The 21371-nt window shown below is 44.9% G+C and overlaps 1 protein-coding gene across 2 annotated transcripts in view; it reads right to left on the minus strand.

Annotated features, from left to right (window-relative positions):
* LOC125467699 (zinc finger protein 271-like) overlaps positions 1-21371 on the minus strand; it is a 126106-nt gene that overhangs the window by 19924 nt on the left and 84811 nt on the right. The window lies entirely within an intron of this gene.

Raw genomic sequence — 21371 nt, forward strand, 5'->3', positions numbered from 1 at the left:
CAGTCAATCCCAATATTTCTGCAGCGACATGAGTTTTCTGAAGCTTGTGAAACTGACCGGTGAAATGGAGGGGACTGAGCAGCAGATCAGGTGGAGATTTAAACTTGTCATTGTCCCATCTGAATAAAACCTCACTTATTGCAGCTGCTGTCTCAGTTCCCCTGGTTTATAGAGTCAATAAAATTAAAGAAGAATATAATAGTCATGCAGCATAGAAACAGACCCTTTGGTCCAATTTGGTTTGACAGAAATTTCTCGTGTGGGAATAGCATTGTTCTTCCTCCGCGGCTTTCAAACTGACAACATCAGTGTGGGATGTATGGTGTTGGATTGATAGCAGATCAGATTTGTCCATTTCAAATAGCTGCAGTGGCAGGGTAGGCAGCATCTGGCTCTTTAACCTATCCGCTCCTCAGCACCGGGCTGGCCACATCCTTCTTTATCCTTTTCTTTCTTCTTTTCTTTTTCATCTTCATCTTTTTCTTCTTTGTGGCCATGGGAAATGTAGGTGGCATTAGTAGGATCAAGCTGCACAAGGCGGCCAGTGGCAAGAGCGGGATCAGGCTGCAAGGTGATGTCAAGCCCAAACTGGGGGATATCGAACCATTGCGGGGTATCCAACGTGTCTAAGTGCTGTGGTGTTAGCTGTGTGTTTCTTTGTTTTTCAACTTGGTCAGAAGGACTGTAATATTTAACTTTTAAACTTTGTTTTCCTTATTTTTCTGCTTTGTAACTAAGAATCTGTACTTATGTATCTGAGACGCATCTAAGATGGCACCATAAGTGGCGACTTGTAAACTTTCGCATTGTATTCATGTGAGTACATGTGACAATGAAGCTAATTCAATAGGAAACCTCACAGGATCCAAAGCAGTGATGATATGTAATGGTGGGGGGTCAGAGGAGGAAGGGCACAGGAGAAAAGACTGAGAATTTGGCACGGTGTGGGGTGGGGGTGTGTGTGTATCAATTAAGTCTTCTAGATTCCCCTTCCTCTCCCACCTACTTCTGCTCTCTTCTTCCACATGATCCCGTTCCCTAACTCTCCTCCCTCCTCAATCTTCTTTTTTCACCCCTTCTGTCTCTCTCTCTCTCTGTTAGCTCTCCTCCACCAGCATTATTAATGATGAGAGGGATAGAAAGTGCTCCATCTCAAATCATGTAAATCAAAATACAAAATAGTATCTTGTAGTTATTACTACATTAAAGCATTCTTAACTGTTTGTCCTGTTTCTATGACACAATTGAAATAAACTACAATCTGTAAGCCTATAGTTTGCTGAAATAATTGCTGTCCACAGCATGTAGACTGGAGTCTTGAATATGTTTGACTGTTAGTGCCTAAAACCCAAAAACTCTTGAGTGTAATTTGAAGAGCAGCCTCAAACAGGCACAGTCAGCAGAAAGTCACCACTCTCACTATTCCCATCTGGGGCTGTGGCCATTTCTGTGAATTGGTACCAACTTCCTAGCTGATGTTTAATGAAACAGTGCTAAAACTCACAAAAGTTTAATTTATTTTGGAACATAAATGGAAATTTGTCACGGTGGGTTAGTGGAAAGGAGAGAAGTGGCAGAGGCAACTACTAGGAATGTTTCAATCTTACTTCACTGAACAGTGAGGTCAATAACCAGGCAGCAGAGTTTTAAAGATAATGGGAACTGCAGATGCTGGAGATTCCAAGATAATGAAATGTGAGGCTGGATGAACACAGCAGGCCAAGCAGCATCTCAGGAGCACAAAAGCTGACGTTTCGGGCCTAGACCCTTCATCAGAGAGGGGGATGGGGGGAGGGAACTGGAATAAATAGGGAGAGAGGGGGAGGCGGACCGAAGATGGAGAGCAAAGAAGATAGGTGGAGAGGGTGTAGGTGGGGAGGTAGGGAGGGGATAGGTCAGTCCAGGGAAGACGGACAGGTCAAGGAGGTGGGATGAGGTTAGTAGGTAGCTGGGGGTGCGGCTGGGGGTGGGAGGAAGGGATGGGTGAGAGGAAGAACCGGTTAGGGAGGCAGAGACAGGTTGGACTGGTTTTGGGATGCAGTGGGTGGGGGGGAAGAGCTGGGCTGGTTGTGTGGTGCAGTGGGGGGAGGGGATGAACTGGGCTGGTTTAGGGATGCAGTGGGGGAAGGGGAGATTTTGAAACTGGTGAAGTCCACATTGATACCATATGGCTGCAGGGTTCCCAGGCGGAATATGAGTTGCTGTTCCTGCAACCTTCGGGTGGCATCATTGTGGCAGTGCAGGAGGCCCATGATGGACATGTCATCAAGAGAATGGGAGGGGGAGTGGAAATGGTTTGCGACTGGGAGGTGCAGTTGTTTGTTGCGAATTGAGCGGAGGTGTTCTATGCAAAGGTGTTCTATGAACATATATTAGTCAGTGTCACTGTGAGCTGGGATACTTTATCCAGGGGTTCATGATTTCCATTTCTCATGACGCATCCACATACCTAAGAAAGAAATTCTTAGATTGATATATCAACCTTCACAAACTTGAGGCATTAGGTATCTGATATCAGCATCTGAAGCTTCCCAATATTTGTGCACCACTAGATGCAATGTATCTGAGGACTGTAAACGTTATTGGTTGGATTCTGCTGTAAAACCCAGCATCTTGATGACATTAAGATCAGTGATCCAGAACACCTCCGCTCAGTTCGCAACAAACAACTGCACCTCCCAGTCGCAAACCATTTCCACTCCCCCTCCCATTCTCTTGATGACATGTCCATCATGGGCCTCCTGCACTGCCACAATGATGCCACCCGAAGGTTGCAGGAACAGCAACTCATATTCCGCCTGGGAACCCTGCAGCCATATGGTATCAATGTGGACTTCACCAGTTTCAAAATCTCCCCTTCCCCCACTGCATCCCTAAACCAGCCCAGTTCATCCCCTCCCCCCACTGCACCACACAACCAGCCCAGCTCTTCCCCCCCACCCACTGCATCCCAAAACCAGTCCAACCTGTCTCTGCCTCCCTAACCGGTTCTTCCTCTCACCCATCCCTTCCTCCCACCCCCAGCCGCACCCCCAGCTACCTACTAACCTCATCCCACCTCCTTGACCTGTCCGTCTTCCCTGGACTGACCTATCCCCTCCCTACCTCCCCACCTACACCCTCTCCACCTATCTTCTTTGCTCTCCATCTTCGGTCCGCCTCCCCCTCTCTCCCTATTTATTCCAGTTCCCTCCCCCCATCCCCCTCTCTGATGAAGGGTCTAGGCCCGAAACGTCAGCTTTTGTGCTCCTGAGATGCTGCTTGGCCTGCTGTGTTCATCCAGCCTCACATTTCATTAGCAGAGTTTTAAAGTCTTTTTTTAACCCAGGAGGTAGTGAGAATCTGGAACTTACTGTCTGAAAGGGTGATAGATGTAGCAACCCTCATTACTTTTAAAAAGCTCAGGTATTAATTTAAGGGATTAACTTCTCCATTTTTTACATTAATTTGAAATAATCTCTCTATGTTTCCACTGTCCCATTAAATACTGTCAGGAAAGGTACAGAATGGGTTAGATACAGAGTCAAATTTTGTCTGAACTGTCCTTGGAGTATCAGATTAACTGATCACTCTCACACTGAGATGAGAATCAAGACTCACCTGCCTCAGTCACTTAGACACTCCTGGATCACTGATCTTAATGTCATCAAGATGCTGGGTTTTACAGCAGAATCCAACCAATAACGTTTACAGTCCTCAGATACATTGCATCTAGTGGTGCACAAATATTGGGAAGCTTCAGATGCTGATATCAGATACCTAATGCCTCAAGTTTGTGAAGGTTGATATATCAATCTAAGAATTTCTTTCTTAGGTATGTGGATGCGTCATGAGAAATGGAAATCATGAACCCCTGGATAAAGTATCCCAGCTCACAGTGACACTGACTAATATATGTTCATAGAACATTATAGCACAGTACAGGCCCTTCGGCCCTCGATGTTGTGCCGAACTGTCGTACCGATCTCAAGCCCATCTAACCTACACTATTCCATGTACGTCCATATGCTTATCCAATGACGACTTAAATGTACCTAAAGTTGGCGAATCTACTACCGTTGCAGGCAAAGCGTTCCATTCCCTTACTACTCTCTGAGTAAAGAAACTACCTCTGACATCTGTCCTATATCTTTCACCCCTCAATTTAAAGCTATGCCCCCTCGTGCTCGCCGTCACCATCCTAGGAAAAAGGCTCTCCCTATCCACCCTATCTAACCCTCTGATTATTTTATATGTCTCAATTAAGTCACCTCTCAACCTTATGTGTACAGGTCACTTAGTTTTGGAGCCTGAGTGTTTTGGTGTGAAAAACACAACTGGCTAAGACACAAAATCAAAATTACTGGAAAAGCTCAGCAGGTCTGGCAGCATCTGTGAAGGAGAAAAAGGAGTTAACGTCTGGGGTCCGGTGACCCTTCCTCAGAACTCCTAAGGTAGGTTCATGGGACCCAAAACATTAACTCTGTTTTTCCCTTCACAGATGCTGCCAGACCTGCTGAGCTTTTCCAGCAACTTTGTTTTTGTTTCTGATTTACAGCGTCTGCAGTTCTTCAGGTTTTTACAACTGGCTAATAAATTGATTTGCTTGGGTTAAGCTAAACGTGAATTTATTGTGAGATATACATCTATATGGAAGATTGAAAAAACAACAGACAAACAATAAAACAATGTACACTGTACATCAAACCTTCAAATCAACCAAGCAACTTGACAAAGCATTTGAAAATTACTCAAGATCTTTCCCAGAGCATGAAATGAATCCTTGAAGAGTGTAAGGTGAACATATCTGACCATTATTACATCAAGCTATGATGGACTGAGGGAACGCAGGTCTGTAGAGACTTACCCCCATTTCATCACCATACTCAGGATAGTAGTCCTCCCAGACAGGAGGGTACATACATTCCCATAGTATTCACTGAACATGCATTACCTGAACAGGATCTGTCTATAATTTACATCACCAACAAAAGCAGAGTCTGATTCTACCCTATACCCACTCCTGTGAGCTGGCTCACTTGACTAACACACACACACACTAACATCAGGGGAAACCTCTCAGAATATTACAGATAGAAGTTTCTTTAAAATCCCTGTGCTTTAGTCAGGCTCCCAATTCCAATGGTCAGAAATGAAACCAAACTTTAGTAACGTTAGATGAACAAATGCACCGACGGTTACAGAGGTCTAGTGATCACATAGTGTTTTTATGCTTATTCTTTAATGGAATGAGAGTGTCACTGGTGAGGCAGCATTTATTATCCATCCCTAATTGCCCAGAGGGCAGTTCAGAATCAACCACATTGCTGTGGGCCCAGACTCACATGAGGGCAGACCAGGTAAGGATGGCAGTTTCCTTCCCTAAAGAACATTAGTGAACCTGATGGGTTTTTCCTGATAATCAGCAATGGATTCATTGTCATCATTAGGTTCTTAATTCCAGATATTTGATCAAATTCAAAATCTGCCATGGCAGGATTCGAACCTGGGTCCCAGAACGTTAGCCAGGTCTCTGGATTAACAGTCCAGCGATAGTACCACTAGGTCATTGCCTCCCCTGGACCTGGTAAATGGACCAATCATTTTACAGCCCTGGAAGACTCTCTTCCACCAGGTGAGTTGGACAGAAATATAAAGCACTTTCCAATTCTCAACTCTCTGGCCTTTGGCCGTAAATTTACCACAATGCTTCTGTAGGTGTCACTCTGGTTTAATCATTCCTTTATATACGCACCTTCTGCACTGATTATCGGAAAAGCCTATTTGGTTCACTCATATTCTTCGGAAAAGGAAATCAGCCATCCTCGCCTGGTCTGGCCTACATGACTCCAGAGCCACAGCTGTGTGGCTGACTGTCAACTCCCGCTGTCTAGCAGGCCACTCAGTTGTATTGATAGCTCCACAAAGAAATGAAACCAGACATACCTCCTGGTATTGGCAAAGGGACTGGAAAGATAACAGCAGAAAAAGCCCTGTCAACCCTTCAAATTGCTCCTCACTGACATCTGGGGACTTGTGCCAAAATTGGAGAGCTCACTCACAGACTAGTCAGGCAACAGCCTAAAACAGTCATACTCATGGAATCACACCCTACAAACAATGTCCTCGACATCACCATCCTTAGATAATTCCTGTCCCCCTGAAAGGACAGACCCAGTGGAGGTGGTGGCACAGTGGCGTGTAGTAATGAGAGAGTTGCCCTGGGAGTCCTCAACATTGACTCTAAGCCCCATGAAGTCTCATGGTTTCAGGTTAAACATGGGCAAGAAACCTCCTGCTGATTACAATGTACCTTTCTCCCTCAGCTCATAAATCAATACTGCTCCATATTGAAGAATACTTTGTGACAATGTAAATTTCAAAACTTTATTTACTGTTCGTGGATTGAAAGAATTAAAAATAACTTTCTGGAATAAAACATTTCCTGAGATAAAGGAACAAAGAATTAAAAGCAATGTGTCAATTAGCCACGCTGGAAAAGGAGTCAAAGCTGCACAAACAAACTGTTTTGACAACAGCTTGATAACCAGCTGCCTTCTGCCACAAGGACAACTAATTGTCTGGCAGAAGAATTTTATAAAATCAATGGCAGAATAAGCAGTGTTTCAAACAGATTACTAACAGCAAATTTAACAAGGAAAAGCGAAGCTGGGTTGCGACTTTCTAGACCTGCCCTCCTGATTACAAAGCAAGCTGCAGACTTAGTGACTTCATAAAAATACTGCACAAGGACTGAACCCTAGACATACACAGAGATAGACACAGTTGATTGGAATTGTCGTTAAATTCCACCAACAATCAGGTAATAGCTAAATCGGGTTGTGAAGCTTAATTTGCTTACTTGAGGGGTCATTATTTTGGTTGCTACATGCAATGAAGTTTAAATCATTGTTTCAGTATTTGATTGTCGATGAGATTTCTTAATAAATTACCAAATTAAAGGTAGCTTGTGGTAATTTAACCATAACAATTAGGAAAATTTGTTTCAGGAATATTTGAATAAAAAACTGAGTACTGTGAAACTTGTAGCACACTGTTTCTTAGAGTCAGTTTGGAAGTCTTGGGGATGCACACACCCGAAGAGTATGGGCTGATTGGAGTTTTTTGTTTTATGCAGAAACTTGTACATCAAGTGCGCAGGAGTTAAAACTCTGGAAGTTGAAGGCAAATGTAAAGATCTCCAGTTGAGGGTGAAACCACATACTATGTGGATCAAGGCAGGGAATATGTTTATAAACCCAAGCCTGGTGCCCCCGCCCCCCCATGCTCGGATAAAGGTTCCCTATATCCACCTATACTAGTCTTATAAAGGCCCAGAGTAAAGATGAAGATTTAATGAAAAGCCAACAATATCAGTGAGGATGGGGGCAATCAACCAGTACTGATGCCAAAGGCGTTTGTGGACCAGTGGCATTGGGAGATGCTCACTCTCACAATTTCATGTGTTAATTTTACCTACAAGTCAAGTCTATTTGTGCTGAATTTCTTGTACAGAGAATTTTAGAGATTGAGAGTGACTTGCACATCTGTTGCAAAATGAACAATAGCACTGCCGTTACTTGTAAACCGTAGATAATGTAAATTACTGGTGATCAGTTTAATTTTGGCAAGGAGATCTTCCCATCAAGAAAATATTCATACTGACACTTAAGGGCAGTTGTTCTTTGATGAGGTGAATAGCTACTGTCAAGTAGATTGTAAATTGAATGGAGGCAACTAAACAGCCTTGCTTAACACTAGTCTGGATTTTAAAGGTTTGAAAGTTTCTCCTTCTAACCTCACACTCAAGAGTTACAGTTACATTATGAAGAAGTTCATTGAACAACCAAATCATCAGAATGCAATCCAAACAGTCACATGATTCATGGAGTCAAATACTTCAGTCACATAAATTAATGTAATTAAGAATTCCTGTTGTTGTCCTGAATAATGTTCTTAGACTTGTCTGCCCATAAGGACCATGTTGAAGTTTCCTCTGGTAGATCTGAAGCCAAATCAAAGTTCTAAGTGATGTCAGTATCACTCAGCCTACGTAGGGAAGTGGTGCTACTGAACAGATCATTGACTTGTTCAATCAGCGATGCACATCCACCCACCCAACACCAAAACATCACAAAGTCCAAAGTCCAAATTCCAAGAGAAAGAACATCAATGTCTCAGCCTGAAAACACTTAGATCAAAGACAGGAATTCCAGATGCAGCTCACAGCCAATCCGGAAAATTTTCGCACTTCCAACTCAATTTCCAAGCAGAGAAATCAACATAAAGTCAGCTGTCCTAAACTCTTGTCCCAGATCATTGGGTGTGAGCACGTCATTACCAAGACTGGCTCAATGAACATTGTGCTCATATATGTGATGTCCTGGAAGAAAACCGGTCAGCCTTCATTGATGCGCAGAACAACTCAAGGAGGCAGTATTTCACAGGCAATTCCAGAAGGACATATGGTGTGAAATAAAAGCCTGAGAGATCTAACAATATGCTGATCAGTTAAACATGTGAAGTTTCTTTTAAAAATTATCGACATACCATGATGATATGAACAAAATCCCATTCTTTCACAGAATGGTGTTTCTCTTCTTAAGCATGATAATTCCATCTGTTAACACCAGAAAAAACATTTGGAACAGCTCCTCAAACATGATTCCTCAGGGACACCTCTTCCCTTCCAAACTATCCCCCAGTGCCCTGTAGTAGAATCCATGGATGAGTGAGGGGTAGGTCATGCCTTACAAACCTTATCGAGTTTTTTGAGGATGTGACTAGAAAAGTTGATGAGGGTCAAGCTGTGGATGTGGTGTATATGGACTTCAGTAAGGCATTTGATAAGGTTCCCCATGGTAGGCTCATTCAGAAGGTCAGAAGGAATGGGATACAGGGGAACTTAGCTGCTTGGATACAGAATTGGCTGGCCAACAGAAGACAGCGAGTGGTAGTAGAAGGAAAATATTCTGCCTGGAAGTCAGTGGTGAGTGGAGTTCCACAGGGCTCTGTCCTTGGGCCTCTACTGTTTGTAATTTTTATTAATGACTTGGACGAGGGAATTGAAGGATGGGTCAGCAAGTTTCCAGACGACACAAAGGTCGGAGGTGTCGTTGACAGTGTAGAGGGCTGTTGTAGGCTGCAGCGGGACATTGACAGGATGCAGAGATGGGCTGAGAGGTGGCAGATGGAGTTCAACCTGGATAAATGCGAGGTGATGCATTTTGGAAGGTCGAATTTGAAAGCTGAGTACAGGATTAAGGATAGGATTCTTGGCAGCGTGGAGGAACAGAGGGATCTTGGTGTGCAGATACATAGATCCCTTAAAATGGCCACCCAAGTGGACAGGGTTGTTAAGAAAGCATATGGTGTTTTGGCTTTCATTAACAGGGGGATTGAGTTTAAGAGTCGTGAGATCTTGTTGCAGCTCTATAAAACTTTGGTTAGACCGCACTTGGAATACTGCGTCCAGTTCTGGGCGCCCAATTATAGGAAAGATGTGGATGCTTTGGAGAGGGTTCAGAGGAGGTTTACCAGGATGCTGCCTGGACTGGAGGGCTTATCTTATGAAGAGAGGTTGACTGAGCTCGGTCTCTTTTCATTGGAGAAAAGGAGGAGGAGAGGGGACCTAATTGAGGTATACAAGATAATGAGAGGCATAGATAGAGTTGATAGCCAGAGACTATTTCCCAGGGCAGAAATGGCTAGCACGAGGGGTCATAGTTTCAAGCTGGTTGGTGGAAAGTATAGAGGGGATGTCAGAGGCAGGTTCTTTACGCAGAGAGTTGTGAGAGCATGGAATGCGTTGCCAGCAGCAGTTGTGGAAGCAAGGTCATTGGGGTCATTTAAGAGACTGCTGGACATGTATATGGTCACAGAAATTTGAGGGTGCATACATGAGGATCAATGGTCGGCACAACATTGTGGGCTGAAGGGCCTGTTCTGTGCTGTACTGTTCTATGTTCTAGTCACCATGATGAGAAAGCTGCAACAGGGATCAAACATATGAGAAAGAACAAATCCTGCGGCCCCGGTGGTACTTCAGGTGAGGGCTACAAGGCAACGGGAAGTTCATATACATCAAGTCTCCATGAACTGACTTTTCACATTTGAGAGGACATTAGTGGACCCAGTGGACAGTTGACAATGGCCATCACAAAACACTTAATTCCAGATATTTACGGAATTCAAATTCCACTATCTGCTGTCGTGGGATTCAAAGCTGGGATCCCAGAACATTACCTGGGCCTCCGGATTAACAGTCCAGCAACTGCACTATTTGGCTGTCACCTCTCTGTTGCTGTGTCAGCATCTTAGAATTCCTTCCCTGCTGGCATTTTGAGTCTATGTCTACCACATGAACTTCAGTGATTCAAGAAAGAAGCTCACCACCACCTTCACAAGGACAACAATGGATGGGCAATAAAAATACTTGCCAGCCAGCAACATCTACTTCTAGCAGGTAAATTGAAAAAAAAACTCAGATAACAGGATAGTTTGAAAGGTTCCTTACTGTTAAGGGAAACAAAGGCATTCACAATTAAGACCCAATGGTTGATGTCCTTGAGCTCTTGTCTCAATATTTGTTTAATTGTTTACGTTCCTATTAAAACAGACACTTATTTATCACTGATCATTTTCTTTTCCCTTAGAGTCATCTACTATTTTATGTTTGCTTTGGTTCTGCTGCGTTTGAATGCTTGGAAACAGTTAGACTTTAACAGCAAGCTGAATAATAAGATGAGAACGTACCAGACAGAAATTACTAATCTCTGAAAATTGTTACACAAGTTATGTTAAATGTTTAATGGATGATACATTTGTAAGAATTTGCAAATTTAACTCAAATACAAAGGTTACATTAATTAATTGCTGCACTTCAAGACAAATTAAAACACAGCAGGCAAGGATAATGGGAACTGCAGATGCTGGAGAATCTGAGATAACAAGGTCTGGAGCTAGATGAACACAGCAGGCCAAGCAGCATCTTAAGAGCAGGAAAGCTGACGTTTTGGGCCAAGAGCCTTCATCAGAAATGGGGGAGGAGAAGAGGGTTCTGAAATAAATAAGGATAGAGGGGGAGGCAGATTGAAGATGGATAAAGGAGAAGATAGGTGGAGAGCAGACAGACAAGTTAAAGAGGCCGGGGTGGAGCTAGTAAAGGTGAGTGTAGGTGGGGAGGTAGGGAGGTGATAGGTCAGTCCAGGGAGGACGGACAGGTCAAGGGGGTGGGATGAGGTTAGTAGGTAGGAAATGGGGGCGCAGCTTGAGGTAGGAGGAGGGGATGGCTGAGAGGAAGAACAGGCTAGAGAGGCGGGGACAAGCTGGGCTGGTTTTGGGATGCGGTGGGGGGAGGGGAGAGTTTGAAGCTTGTGAAATCCACCTTGAACCATTGGGCTGCAGGGTTCCCAAGCGGAATGTTTCTGTTCCTGTAACCTTTGGGTGGAATTGATGTGGCACTGCAGGAGGCCCAGAGTGGACATGTCGTCTGAGGAATGGAAGTGAGAGTTGAAATGGTTCACAACTGGGAGGTGCTGCTGTTCATTGCGAGCCGAGCGTAGGTAGGTGTTCTGCAAAGTGGTCCCCAAGCTTCCGCTTGGTTTCCCCAATGTAGAGGTAGCCACAAAGGGGACAGCGGATGCAGTATACTACAAAAGCAGATGTGCAAGTGAACCTACGCTCGGTTCACAATAAACAGCTGCACCTTTATTGGCTCCATTCCCGTCTCTTTAACGTGTCTGTCTCCTCTCCACCTAACTTCTCCTCTATCCATCTTCAATCCGCCTCCCCATCGCCCCCTATTTATTTCAGAACCCTCTTCCCCTACCCCATTTCTGATGAAAGGTCTAGGTCCAAAATGTCAGCTTTCCTGCTCCTAACATACTGCTTGGCCTGCTGTGTTCATCCATCTCCACACCTTGTTAACCAGGACAAGGACACAGCTTAGGTTATCATTTCTTGGAAAGGGTGAAATGGCCACTCCTGTCTTCTCCAACCTTGGAAGTCTGACATGAGCTACCCACATGCGAAACAAGGACCCCTCAACCTTACAGCTTAAAGTCTAAAACATTAGGTTTTTGTCTACACTCTGTGTGTAGTCCCATAATGTATTTCCTTGTCAAATGAAGCTCAGCAGAGTCATATAATGTTACAGTACCAAGGAAACTGTACCAGAAACAGCCCTGTTGACTCTGTAAAGTCCTTACTATCATAGAGTCATAGAATAACACAGCCTGGAAACCGACCCTCAGTCCAACTCGTCTGTGCCAACCAGACATCCCAATCTGACCTGCTGTCATTTTCTAGCATTTGGCCCACATCCCTCTGAACCCTTCCGAATCATATACCCATCTAGATAGATGCCTTTTAAATGTTGTAGTTGTACCAGCCTCCACCTCTTCCACTGACAGCTTGTTCCATACACGCACTATCCTCTGCATTTTAAAGTTACCTCTTGGGTCCATTTCAATTCTTTCCCCTTTCACCCTAAACCTATGCCCTTCAGTTTTGGTCTCCCTACTCTGGGAGAAAGAGCTTGGCTATTCATCCTATAGGTGCCCCTCATGATTGTATAAACCTGTGTAACGTCACTCCTCGCCTCTGACCCTCCAGGGGAAAACAGCCCCAGCCTATTCAGCTTCTCCCAATACCTCGAAGTTCCAGTCCCAGCAACATTCTTGTAAATCTTTTCTGAAGCCGTTCAGTTTAACAACATTCTTCCTGTAGTAGGGTGTCCTACAATTGTACACAGTATTCCAGAAGTGGCCTCACCAATGACCTGTACAGCCACCACACAATGTCCCAACTCCTATACTCAAAGTTCTGACCAATTACTTGGGGGCCAGTGTCAAAAAAAGGTGAGCTGTCTAATGGAGTAGTCAATCAACAACTTGACAAAATTACACACATGGAATCATACCTTGCTGACAATGTCCCAGGCATCACTGTCACTATCCCTTGATATGTTCTGCCCCACTAACAGGACAGACCCACTGGAGGTCTGGTGGGAAGGGTTTGCTCTGGAAATCCTCAGCGTTGACTCCAGACCTCTTGAAGTCTCATGGCTTCAGGTTAAAATCGGCAAAGAAACCTCCAAGTACTGTCCTCTCTCAGGTGATGAATCACTACCCTTAATGTTGAGCAACAATTGAAGGAAGCAATGAGAGTGGCAAGGGAGAAAAATGTACTCTGGGTGGGGAATTTCAATGTCCACCACCAAGACTGGCTTGGACACAGCATTACTGAATGAGCTGGTCAGGTCCTAAAAAGGATTGCTGATAGATTGGATCTATGGCAGGTGGTGAGGGAATCAACAAGAGAGAAACACATACATGATGTCATCGTTACCGATCTGCTGGCTGCAATGCATGAGAGTATCAGGCAGAGTGGCCACTGCACAATCCTTGTGGAGACAATGTCCTGCATTCACATTGAGAATACTCTCCATCTTGTTGTGTGGCACTATCACTATGCTAAAGGAACAGACTTCAAACAGATCTAGCAACTCAAGACTGAGCATCCATGAGGTACTGTGGGCCATCAACAGCAGCAGAACTGTATTCCAGCACAATCTGCAACCTCATGGACTGATATAGCCCCTACTCAACCATTACCATTAAGCGAGGGGGATCAACCCTGGTTCAATGGATAGTGTAGGAAGGCATGCCGGAAACAGCACCAGACATACCTAAAAATGAGGTTACCTGGTGAAGCTATCAAACAGGACTACATGCATGCGAAATCGCATAACCAACAACTTGTACACAAAGCTAAATGATCCCACAGCCAATGGATCAGATTTAAGTTCTGCTGTCCTACTACATTGTTGAAAATGGTAGTGGAAATTTATACAACTCACTGAACGAGGATGTTCCACAGATATCCCCATCCTTAATATGAGAATATCCATCATTGTCACATGCATTCAACATAAAACACAGTGAAAAGTTTTTACAGTCTCCCATACATAGACACCATTTACATCAACTTAGAATAAAATAAAAGAATGATAACTTATAGAGTCCAACATTTTCTTCTTTGCTACTACCAGTGTGCTGCTCCAGCCTTCCCAGCCCATGCCGTACTGCCGAGAGTGTCCCACTCTGGATGACAATAGCCCACGCCATGCCGCCGAGTGTCCCACTCCTGAGGACACCAGCCCACACCGTGCTGCTGCCAGGAGCCCACTCCACGTGGCAACAGGAGACCCACTCCAGGCTTCACAGGCCAACCGACCGACTCTGTAGCCATGCTGCCTCTGAAGATGCCACTATGGCTACAGAGCCCATTGAAGCTGAATCCTGCCAAACAGCTTTCTCTATTAGGTATGTTTGAGAAAAAAGAAGGGGAGAAAGAAAAAGAAAAATGAGTGAAAGTTTGTGGCTTCATTTCAGTACACTCAGACAATGAAGGCCATCAATTCAACTGGGACGATGTGACCATCCTAGCTCAAGCTAACCATAGATGTGTATGGGAATTCCTAGATGCACGATTCTCCACCAATAATGGGAAACTGAGGTGTAGTTCTAGTACACAGGAGGATGAGCGTAGGGAGGACATGGACAGGGCCTCACTGTCACAGGAGTGTGCTGGCAGACAGCAAGCTAGATTGAAGTGTGTCTACTTTAACGCCAGGAGTATCCGGAATAAGGGAGGTGAGCTTGCAGCATGGATAGGTACCTGGGACTTTGATGTTGTGGCCATTTCGGAGACATGGATAGAGCAGGGTCAGGAATGGATGTTGCAGGTTCCAGGGTTTAGATCTTTCAATAAGGTCAGGGAAGGTAGTAAAAGAGGCAGAGGTGTGGCTTTGTTAGTCAAGGACAGTATAACGGTGGCTGAAAGAACTTTTGATGAGGACTCGTATACTGAGGTGGTATCAGCTGAGGCAAAACCATTCTGGACAGGAGTGAAAGGAACAGGGTGGTCATTAGGGGAGACTTTAACTTCCCTAACATTGACTGGAAATGCTATAGCTCTAGTACGTCGGATGGATCAGTTTTTGTCCAATGTGTGCAGGAGGGTTTCCTGACTCAGTATGTCGAAGGGCCGACAAGAGGGGAGGCCACACTGGATCTGGTACTGGGTAATGAACCAGGCCAGGTGTTTGATTTAGTTGTAGGTGAGCACTTTGGAGAGAGTGACCACAATTCAGTTATGTTTACTTGAGCAATGGAAAGGGATAGGAACATGCCATAGGGCTAGAGTTAGAGATGGGGGAAGGGCAATTATAATGCGATTAGGCAAGACTTAGGAGGCATAGAATGGGTTAGCAAAATGCAGGGGATGGGGACAATTGAAATGTGGAGCTGGTTTAAGGAACAGATATTGTGTGTCCTTGATAGGTATGTCCCTGTCAGGCAGGGAGGAAGAGATAAGGTAAGGGAACCATGGGTTACTAAAGAAATTATATCTCTTGTTAAGTGGAAGAGGGAGGCTTAAGTGACAATGAGACGAGATGGTTCAGATGAGGCAATGGAGAGTTACAGATTAGCTAGGAAGAATTTAAAGAGAGAGTTAAGAAGAGCAAGGAGGGGTCATGAGCAGAAATTAGTAGGTAGAATAAAGGAGAACCCTAAAGCTTTCTATAGGTATGTGAAGAATAAGAGGATGACTAGGGTAGGAATAGGACCAGTCAAAGACAGAAGTGGGAAATTGTGTGTGGACCCTGTGGAGATTGGAGAGGTGCTAAATGATTATTTCTCATCTGTTTTCACTAAGGAACAGGAGAATATTGTAGAGGAGATGAGTTGGGGGCTACTAGAATTGAAAGAATTAAGGTTAGTAAGGAGGAGGTGTTATCAATTCTAGAAGGTGCAAAGGTAGATAAATCCCCTGGGTGAGATGGGATTTTTCCGAGGATTGTCTGGGAAGCTACGGAGGAGGTGGTGGAGCCTTTGGCCTTGATCTTTGAGTCCTCATTGTCTACAGGTTTAGTACCAGAGGACTGGAGGATTGCAAATGTTGTGCCCTTATTCAAGAAGGTCGGTAGGGATGACCCAGGTATAGACTTGTGAGCCTTACGTCTGTCGTAGGAAAAGTTTTGGAAAGGATTACAAGAGATAGGATTTATAATTATCTAGCAAGCAACAATTCGATTGGAGATAGTCAGCATGGATTCGTCAAGGGCAGGTCGTGACTTCACTAAAGCCTTTGATAAGGTTCCACATGGTAGGCTATTGGAGAAAATACAGAGGCACGGGATTGACGGAGATTTAGCAGTTTGGAATCGAAACTGGCTTTCTGTAAGAAGGCAACGAGTGGTGGTTGATGGAAAATATTCAGCCTCGAGTCAGGTCTCTAGTGGTGTGCCTCAAGGATCTGTTTTGGGACCACTGCTGTTTGTCATTTTTATAAATGACTTGGACGCAGGCATAGTGGACGGGTTAGTAAGTTTGCAGATGACGCTAAAGTTGGTGGAGTGGTGGACAGTGTGGAAGAATGTTGCAGGTTGCAAGGAGACTTGGATAAACTGCAGAATTGGGCTGAAAGGTGGCAAATGGAGTTTATACAGATAAATGTGAGGTGATTCACTTTGGGAGGAGTAATACGAAGGCAGAATACCAGGTCAATGGAAAGATTCTTGCTAGTGTGGATGTGCAGAGGGATCTTGGTGTCCATGTACATAGATCCCTGAAAGTTGCCACCCAGGTTGACAGTGCTATTAAGAAGGCTTATGGTGTGTTAGGTTTTACTGGTAGAGGGATTGAGTTCCGGAGCCATGATGTCATGCTGCAACAGTACAAAACGCTAGTGCGGCCTCATTTGGAATATTGCGTGCAGTTCTGGTCGCCCCATTACAGGAACAATGTGGAAACATTGGAGAAGGTGCAGAGGAAATTTACCAGGATGTTGCCTGGTCTGGCGCGCAGACCCTATGAAGAAAGGCTGAGGGACTTGGGTCTGTTCTCATTGGAGAGAAGGAGGCTAAGAGAGGATTTAATAGAGACATACAAGATGATCAGAGGATTAGATAGTGTGGACAGTGAGAGTCTTTTTCGAGAATGATGACTTCAGCTTGTAGAAGGGGACATAGCTACAAATTGAGGGGTGATAGATTTAAGACAGATGTCAGAGTCAGGTTCTTTACTCAGAGAGAGGTAAGGACGTGGAACGCCCTGCCTGCCAATGTAGTTAACTCAGCTACATTAGGGGCATTTAAACAGTCCTTGGATAAGCATATGGACAATGATAGGATAGTGTAGGGGGAGGGGCTTAGATTAGTTCACAGGTCAGCGAAACTTTGAGGGCCGAAGGGCCTGTTCTGCGCTGTATTGTTCTATGTAACGCAATCAATAAACATGCGGAATTAGACCCCATATACAAACCCTTGCAAAAAAGAACCGGAAATTACACAAAACATCTCAACAGACCAGATCATATAAATACTGAGCGGAGTAGAACAACATTACTTCATTGGAGGCTGCACTGATGGTGTGACCTATCATGGTGATGAAACATCCGTACAATAACATTTGGCTAGAAACCGGAGACAGCAGGTCCTCTGTTACATTTTCCAGGGATTTGTATCAGTGGTCTCACGAGGATTGGCCTTATGGAGGTAGATTTGACTTGAAAAGCATACAATTTTGGAAAGTGAGACAGAAGTGGGAAATCGGGATCCCAACTGGGATTATAATTACTCAATTTCTTGCTTTGATAAATGGTTGGATGTGGCAAAATGTCATCAGCCTCTGTAACCCAAGAAGCACAAAAGTAATGGGATCGAAAAGGGTAATAAGGCCAGTGCCCCTGCCACAGGACTATATCCAAAATTAGAGAAATGTAATGCGGGAATATATCCAAAATTAGAACAGATTGAGGAAGACAAAGATCAGGCTATGGATGATGTTCTGTTAGCAGCTGCCATCAGGGACTGCCTGCCTCTTTATAATGACCCACAACCTCCCCAGTTTTCTGAAATAGGAGCCTCTTCACCCCTGTCTACCACTTTGGGCATAGGAGGGGTCCAGACGAGGAGCAGGGTCACCGCGAGGCAGGATCGCACTACTGATAGCAGCTCTGATGTACATATTCCTATTATGGTTGAACAATATCCCTATACAATGGTGGGAGAGGAGCCGTTTTGTGATCCTGGATCCCCTCAGTAGTCCAAAGTATGATAAATGAGGCCCTGAATCCTCTGAAAAAGCCAATTCCATTCCACAATTGGCTGGTCTAAACACGTCTGCCTGGGGACGTACTAACATTATTAAAAGTTGCATTTGGAACCTCCTTGCCAGGTCAAGGACTTGTTTGCTGTTCCTCTGGGCCATAACAGTGATTGGATCTCTGACGATAGACATCAAGATCAGGGAAACGACAGCAGAAGTACCTGGCTCCAGACACGAGCCAGAGGCCATCACTTTAGGGGCCAGGCAGCATAGTGATTTTGGACAAGTGACCAGATGTATCCAGAAGAAGGGTGAGCAGTTAACAGGCTTCATTGTAGGATTTAAGGATACTTGAGAATCCTCAGCAGATGTGGCACTTGAGCAGCACGGACCCCGAACCATACAAACCCTTTTAAATTGCCTTGATCCTAGTACTGCACATGCCTTTAAATTGGCGAACCTCTCTGACCAACATGGATAGGCAAGGCTTGTTTGCAAAGTTGCTGGAAAAGCTCTGCAGATGTGGCAGCATGTGTGACGGCAAAAAAAAGAGTTAACAGAGGATCCAGTGATCTTTCCTCAGAAATGGACCTGAAACATTAACTCTGTATTTTTTCCTTCACAGATACTGCCAGACCTGCTGGGCTTTTCCAGCAACTTTGTTTGTGTTCTGATTCACAGTATCGGCAGTTCTTTCAGGTTTTGTTTACAAAAAGATCAAATGAATTTAAAGGCCAATTTGTCCAGTAGTTTATAAATGGAGGTAACAGAGGTAACCAACGAAAGCCCCATAATTGTGATCGTGGCCAGAGATGGCAGGGAAGAGACAGAGAGCAGGATGTGGGCCGGCAATGCAGACAGAGAGGCGATTGGGCCAGGGACTGTCACAGCGGGGCGGAAGGGACCTGTGGAGTAGACCAGAAACAAGAGTGTCCCTTTTTCGCTCAACAACCCTTGCCCTCACGGACAACAGGAGAGCCACGGAGGGGCGTTGATGATCGGATTATTCTCTCCCAGAAGGACCCAATGGCAAAAGTGGAAATTAAGGGTAAACTTTCAAATTGATTCCGGCGCGACAATTTTGTCTGTGCACCCCTCTGTGGAATTACCCTGTAGTCCTAAAAAGATTTCTAGCATAGGAGTAGCCAGAATTCCTATGGTTAAGCCCCTGTCCCAAACCGTGCCAAACAAATTGGGGATTATAGTCTGCGTGAGACCTTTGTTATTGCCAAACATTCCCCAGTGAATTTATTAGGACACCAAGCGCTTTGCAAGTTGGGGGCCATGATTCACTGCGCTCAGCAAGGACTGTTTCTGAATTGCCCATTCAGTTCCACAAGCCTGTAGTATGCAGCTCAAACAAACGGAAGCTCTAAAATCTGAAACGGCGGCTGTTTTGTACTGTTAGCAACTAAGGAACAACCCCCTTTAGACAATGCTGCTACATATAGCTGCAGCTCTTGCAGGTCGGAGTGATGAGTGCTTGCGCTATTTGCTCTCATTTGCTCTCCACCAGTAGATTATTACTATGACCATTGTATGGTCTTATTCTCCAAAAATTCTGACTCCGAGGGGGGAAGAATAATTAAAGTGTCAAGAGCAATTAGATGTAGAATGTGGCTAAAGCTAAGAATTAGAGGTTGGAATGATGGGAAAATATGCCAATAAAGAGATATGCGACAAATTGTTGCATATCTGTAGAAAGCTTTGAACCTGTTGTTCGATGTTAATCCAAAGCTTAAGACACGTTCCACTTAAGGATAATATATCAGCAGCCACAAGTTGTGGAACCACGACATATGACCTGCCTTAAGGGGACGTGATAAACTGTGCTTATCTGCTTAAAACTGTGCCTCAAGCTATAACGGCGCGGAAAAGTATTGCCGTGTTTTTGTACTCATTGGAGACTACGGACCTGCCCTTTTGTCAGTGTTGACTCCCCGTGATATCATGAATAAAGCCTCTTTGCCTCGAAGTCTGCACTTGTAATGTGTGATTCAGTTAGTTTCTTCGACAATCTGGAGTAGTCGGCAGGATCCCTAACTTTAGGGGATCCGGACAAATTGACAGGAATAAGAGAAAGGACGATTCCTCGAACTTGCCGAACATTCCTTCCCTCTGGCCTACAGTATGTTACTCAAAGAATCTGACAACCCAAATTCTGCCCCTGTCCCATACTGTTGGCAGCGACAAAATAAACCCCTGGAGAAGGCGTTAGTGTGCCTCGGTGCAGCCCGACCTGACGGTAGCGACTCAGTATCAGCAGATTACTTAGCAGAACCCATTGTATGGCACTATATTCGAAACAGAGTCCGATTCCTATGTTCAGCCGGCAACTCCTTTTCTTAATACCCCGATACTCTCTGTTTTGACAGTCACGTTTATTTCAGTGTTCTGGGTTTGGGAGCAGCCATTGACCCCCCCTCCCCACCCGACCCCAAGCAAGGGTCTCTGTTTGAAATGGGCCCCATATCAGTCCCTCATGTCACCTTGCCTATTAAGGTCCCAGCGAACCCTGAACAGATCGGCCCCATGGTGAAGCACTTGCGAGGGGAATCTCTGCTGCGTTCCATCATCGTTCCCCTTCTGCCTTTTGGAACTGTTTTGGTTCATGTACTTTCAGCCCACTCAGGGAGCCGTCTGTTATCTAGCCTGTTATCTTTTGCCGATTTCAGCCGCCCACCTGGGTGGATTTGTTCTTCCCTCTCCTTCTGCCGTCTGTCCCTTTCCCTTTCTGGGCCCTGCACGAGAATCATGCTGAGTTTGTTTCATCTTCTTCATCCCATCGACTGACTGCCTGCTCTAGTACATCTCTGCCCTCTATTCGACATATAGGTTATCTGCAGAAGCAGAGGAGGGTATAAAGCCAGTCATTGATGCACTTTTGGCCCAAGGTGTTTTGCGCCCAGCCCAAAGTCTTTGTAACAAAGTCCTTTTGCCCATTCATAAACCTGGTAGAAAGTTTAGGAACTTAGGAATGGTGTTTCGTCTGAGACTTAAGCGCCATCAATCAGACTGTGGTGCCCGTCACCCCGGTGGTCTCTGACACCAACGTTACTTTGTCCTCCTTACCTCCCCCCACACCCCCAAATGGGACTTACTACACAGTCATTGACCTTTGCTCAGCCTTCTGTTCTATTTCTCTCCATGAGGACAGCCAAGATCACTCTGCATTTACCTACAGCGGCAGACGGCATACGTGCACCCGGCTTCCCCAAGGCTACACTGACACCTGGCCGTATATGCCTCTGCGGTATGAACAGATCTCCTTCAACT

The sequence above is a fragment of the Stegostoma tigrinum genome, chromosome 34 (assembly GCF_030684315.1).
Source record: "Stegostoma tigrinum isolate sSteTig4 chromosome 34, sSteTig4.hap1, whole genome shotgun sequence".
Lineage (NCBI taxonomy): Eukaryota > Metazoa > Chordata > Chondrichthyes > Orectolobiformes > Stegostomatidae > Stegostoma > Stegostoma tigrinum.